A 16,092-nucleotide genomic window follows, 5' to 3' on the forward strand; every position below is an offset into this window, starting at 1 on the left:
TAGTCTATCAGAATGGAAAGAAATGCTTTATATTCAAGCCCCATTAAACACTTCCCTTAACTAGAAATTTTTTTATTCTTTAGTTTGATAGCTTTTAGTATAACAAAGATCCATATGACGTGCTTAGGATTTTATGCTAAGTGGTAGTTGAAGTATTATCCTCGTGCTGAAATTTTCTAGGTTGTATTCAAGTCTTTTAAACACTTTCCTTAACTCTCTCTTTCCGTCTCTCTCTGTGTGTGTCTGTGTATACATATGCCACTTCATTGAATTTTAGGTGGATGGATAATTGAGCAAAAAGATAAAGAGGAGAAGGTGACAGAAGAAAATGTGCAATGGTTGTGATAGACGGCGAAGGAGTGGAAATGTTGGTTCATCTATTTGGAGAATAAGTGGGAGAACAAAAAGAAATGGAACCAAACGGAAATGTGAAGGACTGGAATAAATAAATGATTCTTCGCAGCAGCTACAGTTTACCTTATTGACATAGTGGACTAGAAAGAGACTAGCAGGTGCTGTTATGCTTAATTGCTCTGAACTTTGAAGTACTCTGACGGAATTCTTTATTGATTATGGGACATCTATTATCTCAATCAAGTTGAACAAGTGCGACTACCATTATAGAGATGGTCTTTAATTGAGATAATTGTGATCATACAAAAACTTGTAACTAACGTGGTTAATACTTGGCTAATAAAGCGTAATCAATGAATTGTCAAAACAATACATACAAATAGTGAAATCAAAGGGATAGAAATTGCAGTTCAAAGAGAAAATATTTGTCGCTTTCATCAATCATTGCTTTTGTAAACATGGTTAGTCGTGAAAATCTAAACCGCTAATTTCTTTTGGTGACCAAGTCTGATCATAAAGCTTCAACTGGAATACTTCCTGTTGAGGATACTAATATTATTATCCCAAACTATTAGGTAGGTGTATTTTTTGATTTTATTACAGAAAGTTATTTATAAATGTATGTGCTTTGAGTATCTTGTAAGTTTATTATGTTTGGATACATGATTAAACAACAATAACAACAATAACAACAACTAAGCCTTAGTCCCAAATAACTAGGGGTTAGTTATATGAATCATCACTGACTGTGTTTCTCCATTTAAATTCATCTCAGGCCTTTATATGCATGATTAAATAGAATAAATTTACGGTAAGATCAATATTATCTCTATGTTAATACTTTGATACATTTATTCAATTTTCATAGAAAAGGTGTACAAAGAATCCTTCTTAAGGGATGTGTTGAATATATATAGAAGGTTTGCATATGATCTCATGTAGAAGGGAAATATTTCCACTTGGCTATGTAAAGAATTCCAATATTAGGAAGTATTGTAATTATAAAAGGCACTATTTCCATATGAATTATGGAACCCGACACTAAAATTTAAAATATAAATTAGAAAGTTCTTCTATTACATGGTACAAATGCCTGTGTGTAGCTTTTGTCTTAAACTATGAACATCTTCTACTAGTGTCTAATATCAATTACTCCCTCTATCCCAATTTATGTGACATCGTTCGGATTTCGGAAGTCATACTTCTTAATTTTGACCATGAATTTGAACATAGATCGTTCAGTTTTATGCAATAAAATTTACATGTTTGGAAACTATGTAGAAAGTATTATAAGTCACAATAATTAACAATTTAAAATATTTAAAAGGTATATGAAATATCACGGCCAAAGAAAAACTCGTTTAACTCTCGAAATCCGAATGGTGCAACATAAATTGGGACTGGGGGAGTATATTACTATATTACTACTAGATAAGTGAGTTTCTCCGACACGACAATTTAGGTGCCACGCCCATGTCGACACGATACTAGTGTGGGTATGGGATCCGTATCGGATCTGGTCAAACGAGATACAATTTGATTCCTGAAATCAGAACCAAAACTAGAGTAAATTTGAAGAAAATAGCATACCTTATCTAGAAAATCAATCCCTTACTTTCTGCTTCTCCTCTTGATCGAGCAGAAAGAGCAGCAAAAAGTGTCAATTGAGATTGGGGAAGACACAGCGTTCGACAATTTGGGAAAGTGCAAGACCTTTGACTTTATTTGGATATTATTAATATTTAATAATATTGTACCCTTTGTAGTGAGCTTGACACACACTGTCTGATTTTATAATGATAATTAGAGAACAATCCAAATTATGAAAATTAATATTTAATTGTAAACGAAAGATAACAATAAAAAAGTTAACTTGTAGGAGAATCCGAAAAGGCCAAAATCAATAAATCATGCCTACAACGTGAAAAAATATCCACACTTCATAAGCTATAGCTAAGTATTCCACAATTTTCTTATAATTTAGAGATTTTTTCATTTTTTATTTTTTGAATTATTTTTAGCCGGATCCCTGCACCTGTAACCTACTAGGATCCGCATCCTCGAATCTTAGAATTTACATCTCAAATGATCCAACCTCTAGATCGGCATCGGTGTTGGACACCCGCACCCGTGTCCGAGCAACTTAGCTGGATAATCATAGTCGAGAAGATTCTTAGATCATATATGGGGCCTTCCTTTCTGGAATGAGAAGCTCACAAGTATTAATTCATCATAATCAAATAGGAAACTTCAATCTTCTAATTACTTTGTTCGAAATTATAAAAGTTTTATTCAGGAGTTACATTTTGAGAAACTCTTGTTCCAAAACTCGACATGGAAACCTTTTGGGTTCATTATTTATTACTCCATCTATTACTTTACTTCAAATATATTCTTGTAAAAATAATTTGAAAATCATTTTCTCTATTTTTGGATGTATTTTTCTTCAACATTTACCTGTTCTAGTCGAAGTAAGACAATAAACATGGGATAGGAAGGGTATGAATCTTGTTGTTGATGCTGATAAGTATCCTAGTTAGAGGAATAGGTTTTGACGATCAAAAGCTAACATTTTGGTATTATGAATGTGCCTTTTAGCTAAGGTTTGTGCTGTACCATTTATGCTGCACATAGTTGTAACATCACACGGTATAGCCAATGGAGGTGAAAAGATGAAAACAGGTTTGCAGGTAAGAGAAGGAAACTTATCTGAAAGCCAGCTACCTGGATTAAGTGTTTTACTTATGAAGCCTAAGTTGCAAGGTTTTACTTATATTAACCTATCATTTAAATTCTGCCACTTTCCACCTTCCTTTACAAGGGAAAAATCTTTTCACCCGTTTTGCTCCTCTCTTTTCGTCTCAAGCTATTTTTCTCTGACATAGCATCAGTGCTCAATCTGAACTTGCTCTTTCTTGTGCTCCTCGCCTCCCCCCCCCCCCACCAAACACACACACGCACACGCACACGCACACACACAAAGGAAAAAGAAGAAAGAAAGAAAGAAAAATAAAAATGTTGAAAAGGGAGATCAAGACATGGCATGTTTAAGCAGTGAGCGGATGAAGACATGAAATAGATCAATAGGATCTTATCTAGAGGATTCTATCTTACAGACTGAGCAGCAACTGCGATGTTACCTGCTCTCAAGGAACTTACATGACTCGCTATTGGGTCATGAACTGAGGGTTTATAATATTTTCTGGCGTTTCCAGAATTGACATGGGTTTCAATAATTGAACTCATTCCCTCTATGTTTGCTGTGCTACCAGTTGGCTAGATATTGTGATACGAGTTTTTTAATGTATTGAAGATTGTTAACTGTCATCTACGTCACATTAAATTTTGGGACTCCGCTACTAATCAAGTGTATACATCTTATCTGAAGTGTGCCATATTGTATTTTCTGGTGCATTACAGAAAAGCTCAATGCTAATAATCTTCTCAGATCCTTAATTGCCTCTGGATTTAAAACAGATTGAAGGTAACTTTTGAAATTTACATTGCTGTCAAATATTTAGTGCTTGAGGATAACTTATCCTAAAACTGAAATACCTATCTCTTTGGTAGAAAACTTTCTTCCCTCTATACCAAAAAAAAGACTTTATCTTCTCGTAGTGGCAGCCTTTTAGGGAAATATTCAATGAAGTAATGAATGTCAAAGCACATATAACATAAATAACACCAGCATAAGATGAAAATGGTTGCAATAGCAGCCAACACAACTAGCTGTGGCTCTTCACAATCTAGAAACTAGATGATCGACTTATTGACATACCCTTACTCTGGTCCCTGTATGATGTAGAGAGACTTTATTTTCTTGTATCCTTGATTTTCCCCCAATTTTTGAAGAACTCTCATTTTGTATGGCCACATGGTCTAGTATATAATTGTTAATCCTGAGAAGAAAATATAATGCAAACAAGCATCCTTGTAATGAAATATAGATTGAGGATAAATACACCTAGAGGCGAAAGGATGTATTTCTTCCATGGAATCCATCCAAATCAACATGCTTGTGGGTAAGAACTAAGAACATTAATGACGAACATCAAATTCGACAGATTAAAAATTACTATATAACACATTGGAAATTTGGTTGGTCCAAAAACCCATGTTTCTATTTTATTTTCTTATTTTTGTTTCTATAAATTGTGCAAACCAGATGATAAGAGTTCGTTTTGCATGCCAAGTTAAAGTATTTGCATGCATGTATTGAACACTTACAGAGATGAATTCTCATTACGAAAATTTGATGAGCAAGAACCGTTATTTTCTGCTGTAGTGAATTGAGGCTTTGAGTCTTCTCTAGCAGTACTTGGTGATATGAGCAGCATTGCTCCGTTACCAATCTCATCTGGAGGAATACTTTTGCTCTTTTGGTAGATTAGAATCTCTTCTTCATTTGCAGATGTATTGGCAAACTCTGGTTCTTGTAGCATGTGGTAAAGTTGCCTATGAAGTCTTTCGACAGGTGACAAAATATATTGTTTAAGCTTTGATCTCTTTCTTCTCGGAACACTGTTAGGATTCCAGAGAGGACCTTTGGCTGCTTCTCCTGACAAAAGGTGAACAATAACAATCAAACATCAATGATATTTTCATAATTGGAAGTCCAAAATTACATTGGATTTTTGACAATATTAATTTATCAAATCAAAGAAAATTTGAAGCTTAGTGGAATAGTTTCTAGCCTATGAGAAGTAATAACAAAAACACATTTTGATAGTTTATAAAGCAATGTTTAACGATTGCACTTCTATTGCTTATTAAGAGCCCTAATGTGATTGAACATTTCATTTGACCATAGATATAAAAATCACAGTAAGGGTAAATAATACGACTTCCTGCATAATATAAATTGTGTCAGCCAGAGTGAACCTGATTCTTTAAAACAAAAAATGTATATAGAATTGGACTGAATCAATTTAACCGGATCGGTTGAACCCTAAAACTGGGTTATCTGGTATTTCTGTTTACTTGTTTAACTGTTCAAACCTATCTGAGATTTAGACTATATGTTGTATATTCTGAATAAAATAAGATCTGTTTTGATTATACATAGTCGTACAATTTGGTTCAGTTAACATGCGTCTGATAATGAAGATAAGATTTGGATGTTATGTCTTAGGCCTGCAACTCTGTGCTCCTAAAGTCAAGAGTGACTAATAATATGATTTTCTAGGCCAAAGTGTGATGAATGGATAGTTTTAAGACATCTAATTTAGCTCTGAGGGGATTTGACAAGCTGATTTCTGTTGCCAAAGTGTTTTGCCTTCTCTCTGTCTTTAGCGTTTAACATCAGCATAGTATCGATGAAGCGAAACATCTAAGTTTCACTTCTCCGATTGGAAGTGCAGTTACTTCTTATCCTCTCTTCATAATGTGATACCTAATCATTTGCTGCTCTTCCGTCCTTTGGCACTCTAAACTCTAAAGCAAATCTTTATAGTTCAAAAGAGTATGACAAGGTGAAACTTGAGAGAATGTATCATTTAGCCTTATAGTCTACTACTCAACTTTGCTACTGGTTCCATAGCAAATAACCTATTGAATTATAAGAGGCTGGTCTGCTTCACATCATATTCAAAAGGTGGGAACCATTTCTACTTGCTGCACATGCAAATACCGAAATTTTGCATAACGCTGGGTAATTTTATGAAGGGATTCTCAACAGAGGGCGACCATGAGACCCCATGTTCCCTTTTGCTCACAGTGAAAGATCTGACTTGTCCTTTAAGGGGATCAGTTCAGTTTGTTGGAGCATTTTTGCTCAGTTACAAGAAAGCATAAGTAATTGTCCTTAGGCCGACAGTTCAAAGTTCTCCCATCATGAGTGCCAGGCAGTTACATGTATGACTCCTCACTTCGTCAAAAGTTATATATTAAGAATCGCTATCCTTTTTATTAAAGGTTAATGCTAATAATGAGTGGAAGCAAGAACAGAAAGAAAAAAAGAGAGAAGAAGGGAAAAGAAAGACTGTTTATACTAGTGTTTCCTGAACAATCTAAATGAACTGACATAGAGATTAAATAATTACGCGGATGAGTATTACATTCCATGTGTTATCTAAGGAGAAGGGAAACGTAAAAATTGGCCACAAGTTTAAGCAGCACAGTATGAAAGTAAAGGGAGTTTTTTAAAGTTTAATTGGCCAAACATCAACGAGAACTGTTGGTATAAAGTACATTGTAGGAGTAAAATTTTGTATTTTATGTACTCACGGGAATCCTAAAATTTAAATGACTAGTTGAAGATTGGTAGCTTGCCAATGGAAGCTTCTATTCCCACTGTCACTGCTGTTGGGTTTGAGATTCTTTCCCTTCTTTTCTATTTTATTTTAAGTTTTGTGTGTGTATGTATATCTGTTTATGTACCACTACTACCATTTCTCAGAATTATCCAAAACAAGCTTTGTGTTCCCTTTTTTATTTATTTGGGGGGGGGGGGGGAGGGGTAGGGGGTTGAAGACCAAAAACTGCAGGGATCATCAAGATGCTTCTCAAAAATTTAGCTTTCCTGATTTCACATATCCCAAAATTTTCCTTAAGCTATACTATAAAAACAAGTGCCGCAAAATGTGTTAAGTAGTTAATCATGTATAGTGTCCCACATCGGGAAGTAGATCCCTATTATTATGTAATCACTATATACAAATAGGGTTGTACAACACTTTAATTAAGCAATAGGATTTTCTCCCATGCTTTCTCACATGGTATCAGAGCATGTGAGATAATTATCGTTGTGCGTCATTCCAACGACAGCCGGAAAGAAATCAGTCGTCACCGTGCAATTTTCCGGTGACCTGAGAAGCTGTTTGCGTCAAAACCACTTTTTATCTATGTTGTGCATAAACCAACGCCACTATAGTGTTCTCCATCCCCGGGAGACCAGACCCCACAAAACCCACCAGAAAACACCTCCCCACGCGCCCTCATGCACTAGTCAAAGAAAAAATATTCTGGCGAGATCTGGCGCGTGGAGCCCTTTCCGGCAACTATTTGAAAAAATTTCTTTAGGACAGCTTGCTCGCAAGGGAATTCCGAGCCTACCCATCCAGATTACACTAAATTCCGACGACTTTTTTATTTTTTCGGCGTGAACAGTAATTCCCAGAAAAATTTTGCTTTTTTGGCGCAACGTTATAATGGCATTCGTATTAGAAGCCTTTAACTCACAATCCGTTGGATCCAATTCATTGAATCCAATCCAGATGTTTTCTTTATTGGATTATATTGGTTCCTTCAGTACAAAGTGTGTAAACAAACATCTTCAGGGATAACTTCTGTTGTTCAAACAGATAGTAGCGTGACTTATGTCTCCCAATCTTCAACCTCTGAGTCTTGGATCATTGATTCAGGTGCATCTGATCATATTTCTGGCAACAAATCTCTTTTCACTACTATTTCATATTCTCAATCTCTTCCAATAGTCACAATGGCCAACGAATCTCAAACTATGGCAACTGGAATAGGTCAAGCAAGCCCACTTCCTTCTTTACTTTTAGATTCAGTTCTTTATGTTCCAAATAATCCTTTTAATCTCATAGCCGTTTGCTTAGCCAAATCACTTAAAGACTTTGTTTTATTTCTTGATGACCTTGTTTTTATATATGAACGCAGTACGGGGCGGATCATTGGTACCAGGCATGAATCAGATGCACTTTATTACCTTATCCTTGCAAAATCATATGGACTCACATCTTGTCTTCCTTCAATAACTTGTCTTGTTACCAATTCACCAGATTTATTACATAAACGGTTGGGACATCCCAGTTTGTCAAAACTTCAGAAAATGGTACCTAGTTTATCTCACTTGTCCACTTTAGAGTGTGAGTCATGTCAGCTCGGTAAGCATACCCGCTCCCATTTCCCTCGGCGTCTCGATATTAAGGTAGCTCAGTCTAGCTCAGGTATTGTTATTTCACAGCGGAAGTATGCCTTAGACATTCTTGAGGAGACTGGAATGATGAGCTACAGACCTGTTGACACTCCTATGGATCTAAATGCTAAGCTTCTGCCTGGACAGGGGAAGCCTCTTAGAGATCCTACGAGATATAGGAGGTTGGTTGGCAAATTGAATTACCTCACAATGACTAGACCTGACATTTCTTTTCTGGTGAGTATTGTAAGTCAGTTTATGGATTCTCCTTGTGATAGTCACTGGATGCAGTTGTTCGCATTCTTCGGTATATAAAGTTAGCTCCAAGCAAAGGGTTACTATTCGAGGATCGAGGCCACGAGTAGATTGTTAGGTACACAGATGCTGATTGGGCAGGATCACCTGCTGATAGCCGTTCTACATTTGGATATTGTATTCTAGTAGGAGGTAATTTGGTCTCTTGGAAGAGCAAGAAACAGAATGTAGTTGCTCGATCTAGCGCCGAAGCCGAATATCGGGCCATGGCTATGACAACGTGTGAGCTAGTTTGGGTCAAGCAGTTGCTCAAGGAGTTGAAGTTCGGAGAAATCAGCAAGATGGAACTGGTGTGTGATAATCAAGCTGCTCTTCATATTGCGTCAAATCCGGTGTTCCATGAGAGGACTAAACACATTGAGATCGACTGTCACTTTGTCAGAGAAAAGATACTCTCAGGAGATATTGTTACAAAGTTTGTAAAATCGAATAATCAGCTAGCAGATATTTTCACTAAGTCTCTTACTGGTTCTCGTATTAGTTACATCTGTATCAAGCTCGGTACATATGATTTATATGCACCGGCTTGAGGGGGAGTGTTAAGTAGTTAGTCATGTATAGTGTCCCACATCGGGAAGTAAATACCTATTATTATGTAATCACCCTATATAAATAGGGTTGTACAACACTTTAATTAAGCAATAAGATTTTCTCCCGTGCTTTCTCACAAAATGAATAAGGAGCGACTATCTGTGCTAACAAATGGAAGACAATTGACCAGATTGAAAGGGGAGTAATTATCTTCGTACATTTTACTTAAACCCCTCAGTTTAGTCTGGGCACGATTCAAAGCATGCTTATTAATTAGATAAAGAAGTCAAGCGCCATGGACATATAACTAACTATTTTACCACTTGTATGGAAATACAACTGAATTATTTTACCATTTGTTCCTTGCATCTGCATGCAGTTCTCTGAGAAAGATCCTGGTGACCCTGAGCTTGATATGTCATCTATTTTCTCTTCACTACAAGCTGAAGAGCCATCAGTTCCAGCAACCTTTTGTCCAACTTCTAGCCTTTGGTTATCATGAGCCAAGACAAGTGGCTTCACATCAGAAGGTAACTTGGCTAGTAGAAAGCTTTGAGTTTCTTTGTTGGCATGTTTTGGGATATAGTCGTCCAGACTCCCCTTAATCCTCCATCTTGATCCACAAGCATTGCACAGCACTGGTTTTTCAGGTGGTCCAGGTCTCCAAAGTGGGGTATCTGTTTAAGTTCACAGTTCATCAGTGCTGCAACTATGAAACAACTATTAAAGGAATTCTGTACAGCTGATGAAGTTGTCCCAGAAACTGCTCAAGCATAGAATAATTGAAAACAACTATGAACATTGAGCAATAAATAGAAGTATTATGAAACTAAAGCTACAGTGACTTTTTGGCAAAACCAGTGGAAAGTGCATCCATGTAAGATATGCCTCGGCTTTTAAGAATGTGTAAAAGAAAGTTTGTCATTTGCATTTTCTTCACCAGTTAAAGGACCCATACAAATTGAGGTAAACGGTGGTCGACAAATGATTAAATGAATATGGATCATGAAGTAAAATGAGCAAAGATAATATGTCTTGTTCAAATCAGGAAATATCAGAAATTTGCTCTGTAAAAAAGCTCATGGATTGACGCTTCACGGCCGTCATTGACTGTCCACTTTGTCCTGATTAACTGTGAAGATATTTTTCAGACTGCCGGCTTTGTCCTAATTAACTGTGAAGATAGGATGCCTTACACTCATCATAAACAGGCTCGCAGATTGAGGCTTCACAGCCTTCTTGTCCATCAAATACTGTATCCAAACAAGCAGGATGACATAACCTTCTTCTACATAAGTGTTAGAGATATTCGTAGAATCTTGGACTAACTTTGGAGGGAGAGCAAGAAAAGATCGCTATGCAATCTGGATATCGCAAATTATCGAGAAAGACTATACTTGTTTGAACTTTGAAGTATTTTATTGGCTTTATGTATTGCTCTTCCTTACATCATGGGGGCGATCTCTATTTCTATTACGAATCTGTTTCTTTTATATGTGTTACTAGTTATGTGTTTGCTTCAGGAGGCCAGTATTTTGACTGCACTCTATATCGAGAACACAGGCGTTATAGTGGGTAATTCTTACTTTCTGCATTTTAAATTTTCCCTCTTGGCCATCCAACTTATGTCACTAGAGATTCTAGCCTACTGCCTTGGTTTAGTTCATGTCATATAACATGGCTTTCTGAAAATGTTTAGTGTCAAATCATTCATTGGCTAATCAAATTTGGTTGCTCAAAGAGAAATTTTAAGGAAGAGCTATGGAACCAGTTTTGCAACTGCACTTTATTGCCTGGTATCTCTTAGGATTTTGTGTATAAAGCATGAAACAAGCTGTCAATGTAGGGCAAAGCTACTGGCGAGGTGGCACTTTGATTTCACCTCTTACCTCTAATGATACAAGTTCTTATGATTTCACTACCTGCAGGATTCCTAAGGGACCTATCAGAAGACCACATGTTCAAAGGTAATAAAACTATGTAATCAATGTCAATCTGGTATCAGTTTGGTCCCTTTCCATCCTTTTCGTTTTGGGAAAAACTAATATATTTCCAGATATATGCCTAGGTTTTGTTAATCAAAACCACTGGACAAAGCCATACAGTTATATCAACAAAGACTTATTACTGTAGGAACATCAAAAGCTGGTTAAAATGCCGATGCACTCTCCAACCCTGATCAGTGAGCATTTGGTAATTACACTTTACTCTTCACACTTCTTATACTGTGGTCTTTAGGTTTTAAATATTGACTGAGGGCATTATTGTGAAGTTATTTGTCAATAAACAATAGCATGAAAACGGCATGTGCACATCCAGTACCTTTCTCCTCTGTGTCATCTGGCATTCTCGTTTTATTTTCTGTTAGGCAAGACACCGAAATTGCTACAATTAAGACTTAAGGATCATTGCCAAAATTTTAAATAAATGGGAATTAAATTGTGTGATGCCTATGATTTGGGACCGACTGTGCAATTATCCTAGATGAATTCACTGCACATGAAACTAATGGTTGCTGTATCTGAAATCAACTGCTATTTGGGTGGAGAGGTAACAAAGTTAACGAAGTTCCATTTTATTCATTTAAACAGATAAATCGTTTTAGGAAATTCTAAATATCGGGTGTCTCATGCATGCAAGTTTTAAATTTCAGTAAGATTGGAGAGCAAAATTAAGCGTTTGGAATTCTGTATCTTGACGATTCATATCAACAAGAAACATTCAATTGAAGAACGAGATGGAAGATAAACATGCAAGATGTGATAAAGGTTGTCAAAAGAACTCACGCCTGACACCACAATGGAAACACGGCCCTTCTCTTCCCATGAGATGTGCTTGCAGAGGATTCAGGTTTGAGTATGCTAGCTGCTAACCGTTAAGCTTCCAAAATTGTTGCCAAAACTTAAAACATATGAGTGAGAACACAAAGTAACCAAATGGAAAAATGAACGGAAAATAAATTCAGTAGGCTAACAGCTGATCATTTCCGTGGCAATAGATTATAGCTTTGTCATTAACTACTATCCTATCTGTAATAGTACTATACTCCACTTTGGACAGCTCATCAAATTTTACTCGAGAACATTTTCTCAAAAATTGACACGATAACTCCAACAGGAAGAACTTAAAAGATCTTTGATGTGGTAAATCTTACCAATTAGGCCTTTTGTCAAGCACTCTAGCCTTATTACCGATGAATGTGAAGGCAAGAAAATATAGAAAGTTTTTAGACTTTATTGAAATGATAGAGTTGAGGAATAAACAGAAGCGAAAAGACAATGCTGAGCTTAGTATTCTGGAAATTCTGGTCTGATTGAGATTTGAAAAATCCAAGGAGAAAGGGCCACAATTTACATTACTAAACAGATTCAGAAAAGAAAGAATGTATTCAATTTCATTCCAATTCTTGAAATTGTAGGAATCAGATTTAGATTTGAAAAATCCAAGGAGAAAGGCCCACTATTACATCACTAAGCAGATTCAGAAATGCATTCAATTTCTTTCCAATTCTGCTTTTCTGCACTGTTTCCCTTGCACCAATACACAGGTTGAAAAAACTTTCTGCCTAGTGTTGTGATTGGTGTGGTTGAGAGTACTGCAGGTGAGAAGAGAAACTGGATACAGGTCACAGAGACTTGGATATACATTCATAATTGGTAACAAAACCTCATTTCTTGAAGCACATTCAGAAAACATAAATATAAGCACTGAGCTGGTTTTTTCCATGTTAATTTTCAGAAAATTTAATTGCTGATACTTTTGGGTCATGTTCACCTCAGCTATCTGCAGTTTGCAAAAACTCAAGTGTCTTAGTGACTTCCTGACCTTGAAGGTTCTCTCTTCTGCTTGCCATTTTTGTTGTTAATTTAAGAGGAACTTACTACAACTTCTGATGTCCCAAGAAGTGCTTTTGCAATCTTTTTCCATAACACGATATGACTTATGTGCGCAAGAATGCCCCTGCTATTTAATTACGGATCTATGATTAGTTCAACACAGTCTTGTATGTCGCCGTTTTTGAAATTTCATGTGTCTAGCATATTCATGTTATTAATGTTGTTTCTCTAACTTGCTTACAGAAATAAAAATATTTATTTCAGAAATGCATTGCATATCCATGCTATACAGAGAAATGAGAATATTGATATTTTTGCCTGCTCATTTGGTGTAGCATGATCCTATATAGAATCTTTAGGTGAGGCACTTCCAAAATTTTGATATATTTTGGTAATAGCCTCCGCTGCATGTATGGAGAAACTTAAGTCTTGTGGTTCTTAACAATTTAGGCTACTATCTCAGAAGTTAAGAAGCTTTTTGGTGTCGTTCATCCTTGGTAGCAAAAATGTGTTTGTCCTTGTTTGCCTGATTTAGAAAATTTAGGATTCAGGCGAATAACTGCCTGAAGTGTATGCTGTAGGCCTGGCCTACTACAACTTTGTAGCTACAAATTCAATGTGGTGTACGTGGGGCAGTTAAGAATGACTATTCCATTGAGTATGATTTGAAGTAACTCCAATGCGAAGGTGCGACACTGAGGAAATTTTATCATCGATGTTGTTATGTGTTATCCAGATGTCTTTCTTATGGTGCTTACTCTATATTTCATCATATGCTTATGCAATGTGGATTTGCAGCGTTTATCGAAGTTCCTCTTCACATTCTCCATCAGGTTCTTGCCCAGCTTCAAGATAGTGTATTTTCCAGAAGTAATACAAGTGTGCTTCTCAGAATCACAGGCTCACCAGTATCATGCAACATCCTTGGTATCATTGGCCCCTGCTCTAATTGAAGTAAAAAAGGGCAGCCCGGTGCATTAAGTTCCCGCTATGCGCGGGGTCCGGGGAAGGGCCAAACCACAAGGGTCTATTGTATACAGAGGCGGAGCCAGGATTTGAAATTTATGGGTTCGGGATTCTAGTTCTTTTAAATTACTGGATTCTATAATAATAATTTATAAGCAGAAGGCTAGCTCCGCCCCTGATTGTACACAGCCTTACCCTACATTTCTGCAAGAGGTTGTTTCTATGGTTCGAACTAGTGACCTCTTGGTCACATGGCAACAACTTTACCAGTTACGCCAAGGCTTCCCTTCCCTGCTCTAATTGAAGTGGTTGATGATTTTACTTGTTTTGTTGAATGGGCACATATATTCATTCTACAAGAAACAAAAGGTACATATCCTTTGTAAAATTGCACTACAAGAGTAGGCTTTAGGCTTTAGAGGATGTCCAGTATTTCTAGCTTGTAACATGCTTTGCTGCTAGAAGAAGACACAACTTAATAGTTTCACTTAGAATTGAAGCTTAAATTATTATCACTAAGAGCTGCTTCGTATAAATTCTAGTAATTAGTACGTGTAACAAGTAGCACTTTATTGGTCCTCAAGGTAGTGTTCACTTTAGTGGTTCATATCAAGCCACTTTGTGGAGTACAAATCTCATATTTACAAAGAAATATATATATATATATATATATATATATATCAAGCCACTTTGTGGAGTACAAATCTTGAAATTCCAAAGAATATATATATATATATATATATATATATATATATATATATATATATATATATATATATATATATATATATATATATTGATGTTCACTATCACGTGTTTTTATTTGGATGTTTTTCCTTGCTAAATTAGCCAATAGATTTATCTTTGAATTATCTGGAGTAATTGATGAAACCATGACGTCTCTAAAATCACCTTTTGGAAGACAAATTAGCGATGCCAAAAATTATGTTTGTACTTAATTGAATGCTAAATAAACAATTATTTGCCGAGGAACTAGCAACCAACTACCAAAAAAGGGGCAAAAAGTAAAATAAAAAGCGTCAAACTCATAAAATAAATATGGCAAATAAAAAACAACAGACTGAAATTATACGAAAAACGTGGAGAACTTAAAGCTTCAATTTCATGCTGCATCAAATTACTTTACTGTATCAATACAATATCAAATATATTTTGAAGATAGTAGTATGAAAAGGAAAAAAAAAAAAAAAAGGAAGGCAAAGCCAAGTCGATATTTTGATTATCTTTCAGTAACAAAACATATTTTTAACTTGAAATTCGGCAATACATCATATTGTACTTCAGGGACCCCTCTTTCAATATCTTTGTTATACAATTAGCTTTTAAATAACTATTGGTCGTGCATTAAAAATTACTAAAATTTATTCAAAATGATGAATAATAATATTTAAGTCCTCAGAGTTTTCTTAATTTTGATTATTAAGTAACACCGGTGCATTTTTTTTCCTTTGTTTTGTTTTTAGCTCCTCTATTTCCTCATTAGCCTTTTTTTTTTTTAAAAAAAAAATGGTGATTGGTGGGCATTAATTCCAACTTCTCTTAATCCATTCAAGAAAAAAAGGGAAGAAAATTGAGCATTATGTGTAGCTTCAAGGTTCCAAGCTATAAGTTCAAGTAAGCAAAAAAAAGGAAGAAAAACAAACTTTTTTCCAACAGTCAAGAAAAAGAGCAAAATATAACGTCGCCCACCGTGGGGCTCGAACCCACGACCACAAGGTTAAGAGCCTTGCGCTCTACCAACTGAGCTAGACGGGCTTTCTGTCACCTTGAAGGAATATGTGATAGTTTATACATTAAGATGATTTTTAACTTGGCCGAATTCACTGTATTTATTTCTTTTTTTCAGCGTTTACTCAGATCAAAATAAAAGGGCAGTTTTAGGCATGTGTTTTGCTTCACAGTAGTTCAACTTTAAGAGGGTGTTTGGAATGGATTGGCTTAAAAGATGGTCAAATCAACTTTAAAATATTAATTTTTTAACTTGTTTGAGTGTTTGGTAATTTTAAAAATAGTTTTTAAGCCAAGTGCTTTTACGTTAAAATAATCAAAACAAGCCAAATGCAATAAATTGGCCTATCCCAACTTATTCGTGAATAGTCTGTAGTAGGGGTGTACATAGGTCGAGTTGGTTCTGATTTTACAATTACCAAACCAAACCAATTGTGTCGGGTTATTAAATCTAAGGAC

General features: G+C 35.8%; 1 long non-coding RNA gene and 1 other non-coding gene across 16 annotated transcripts in view; one reads left to right on the plus strand and one right to left on the minus strand.

Annotated features, from left to right (window-relative positions):
- Nucleotides 1-14,429, plus strand: part of LOC142164691 (uncharacterized) — a 30,924-nt gene extending 16,495 nt beyond the window's left edge. Inside the window, exons 2-7 of one of the 15 annotated variants that reach the window (XR_012695578.1) lie at nucleotides 9,462-11,049; nucleotides 11,139-11,275; nucleotides 11,736-12,738; nucleotides 12,821-12,914; nucleotides 13,500-13,605; nucleotides 13,717-14,403. This is a non-coding gene — a long non-coding RNA (uncharacterized LOC142164691). Of the gene's footprint in view, nucleotides 1-277; nucleotides 513-4,765; nucleotides 4,923-9,461; nucleotides 11,050-11,138; nucleotides 11,276-11,735; nucleotides 13,606-13,716 lie in introns of all 15 variants that reach the window. The other 14 variants (XR_012695585.1, XR_012695577.1, XR_012695579.1 and 11 more) reach the window with 14 other exon arrangements.
- Nucleotides 14,430-15,587: 1,158 nt separating this feature from the next.
- TRNAK-CUU (transfer RNA lysine (anticodon CUU)) lies at nucleotides 15,588-15,660 on the minus strand. Its single transcript has one exon. It is a non-coding gene; the product is annotated as a tRNA-Lys (tRNA).
- Nucleotides 15,661-16,092: the final 432 nt, after the last annotated feature.

The sequence above is a fragment of the Nicotiana tabacum genome, chromosome 10 (assembly GCF_000715075.1).
Source record: "Nicotiana tabacum cultivar K326 chromosome 10, ASM71507v2, whole genome shotgun sequence".
Taxonomy (NCBI): Eukaryota; Viridiplantae; Streptophyta; class Magnoliopsida; order Solanales; family Solanaceae; genus Nicotiana; species Nicotiana tabacum.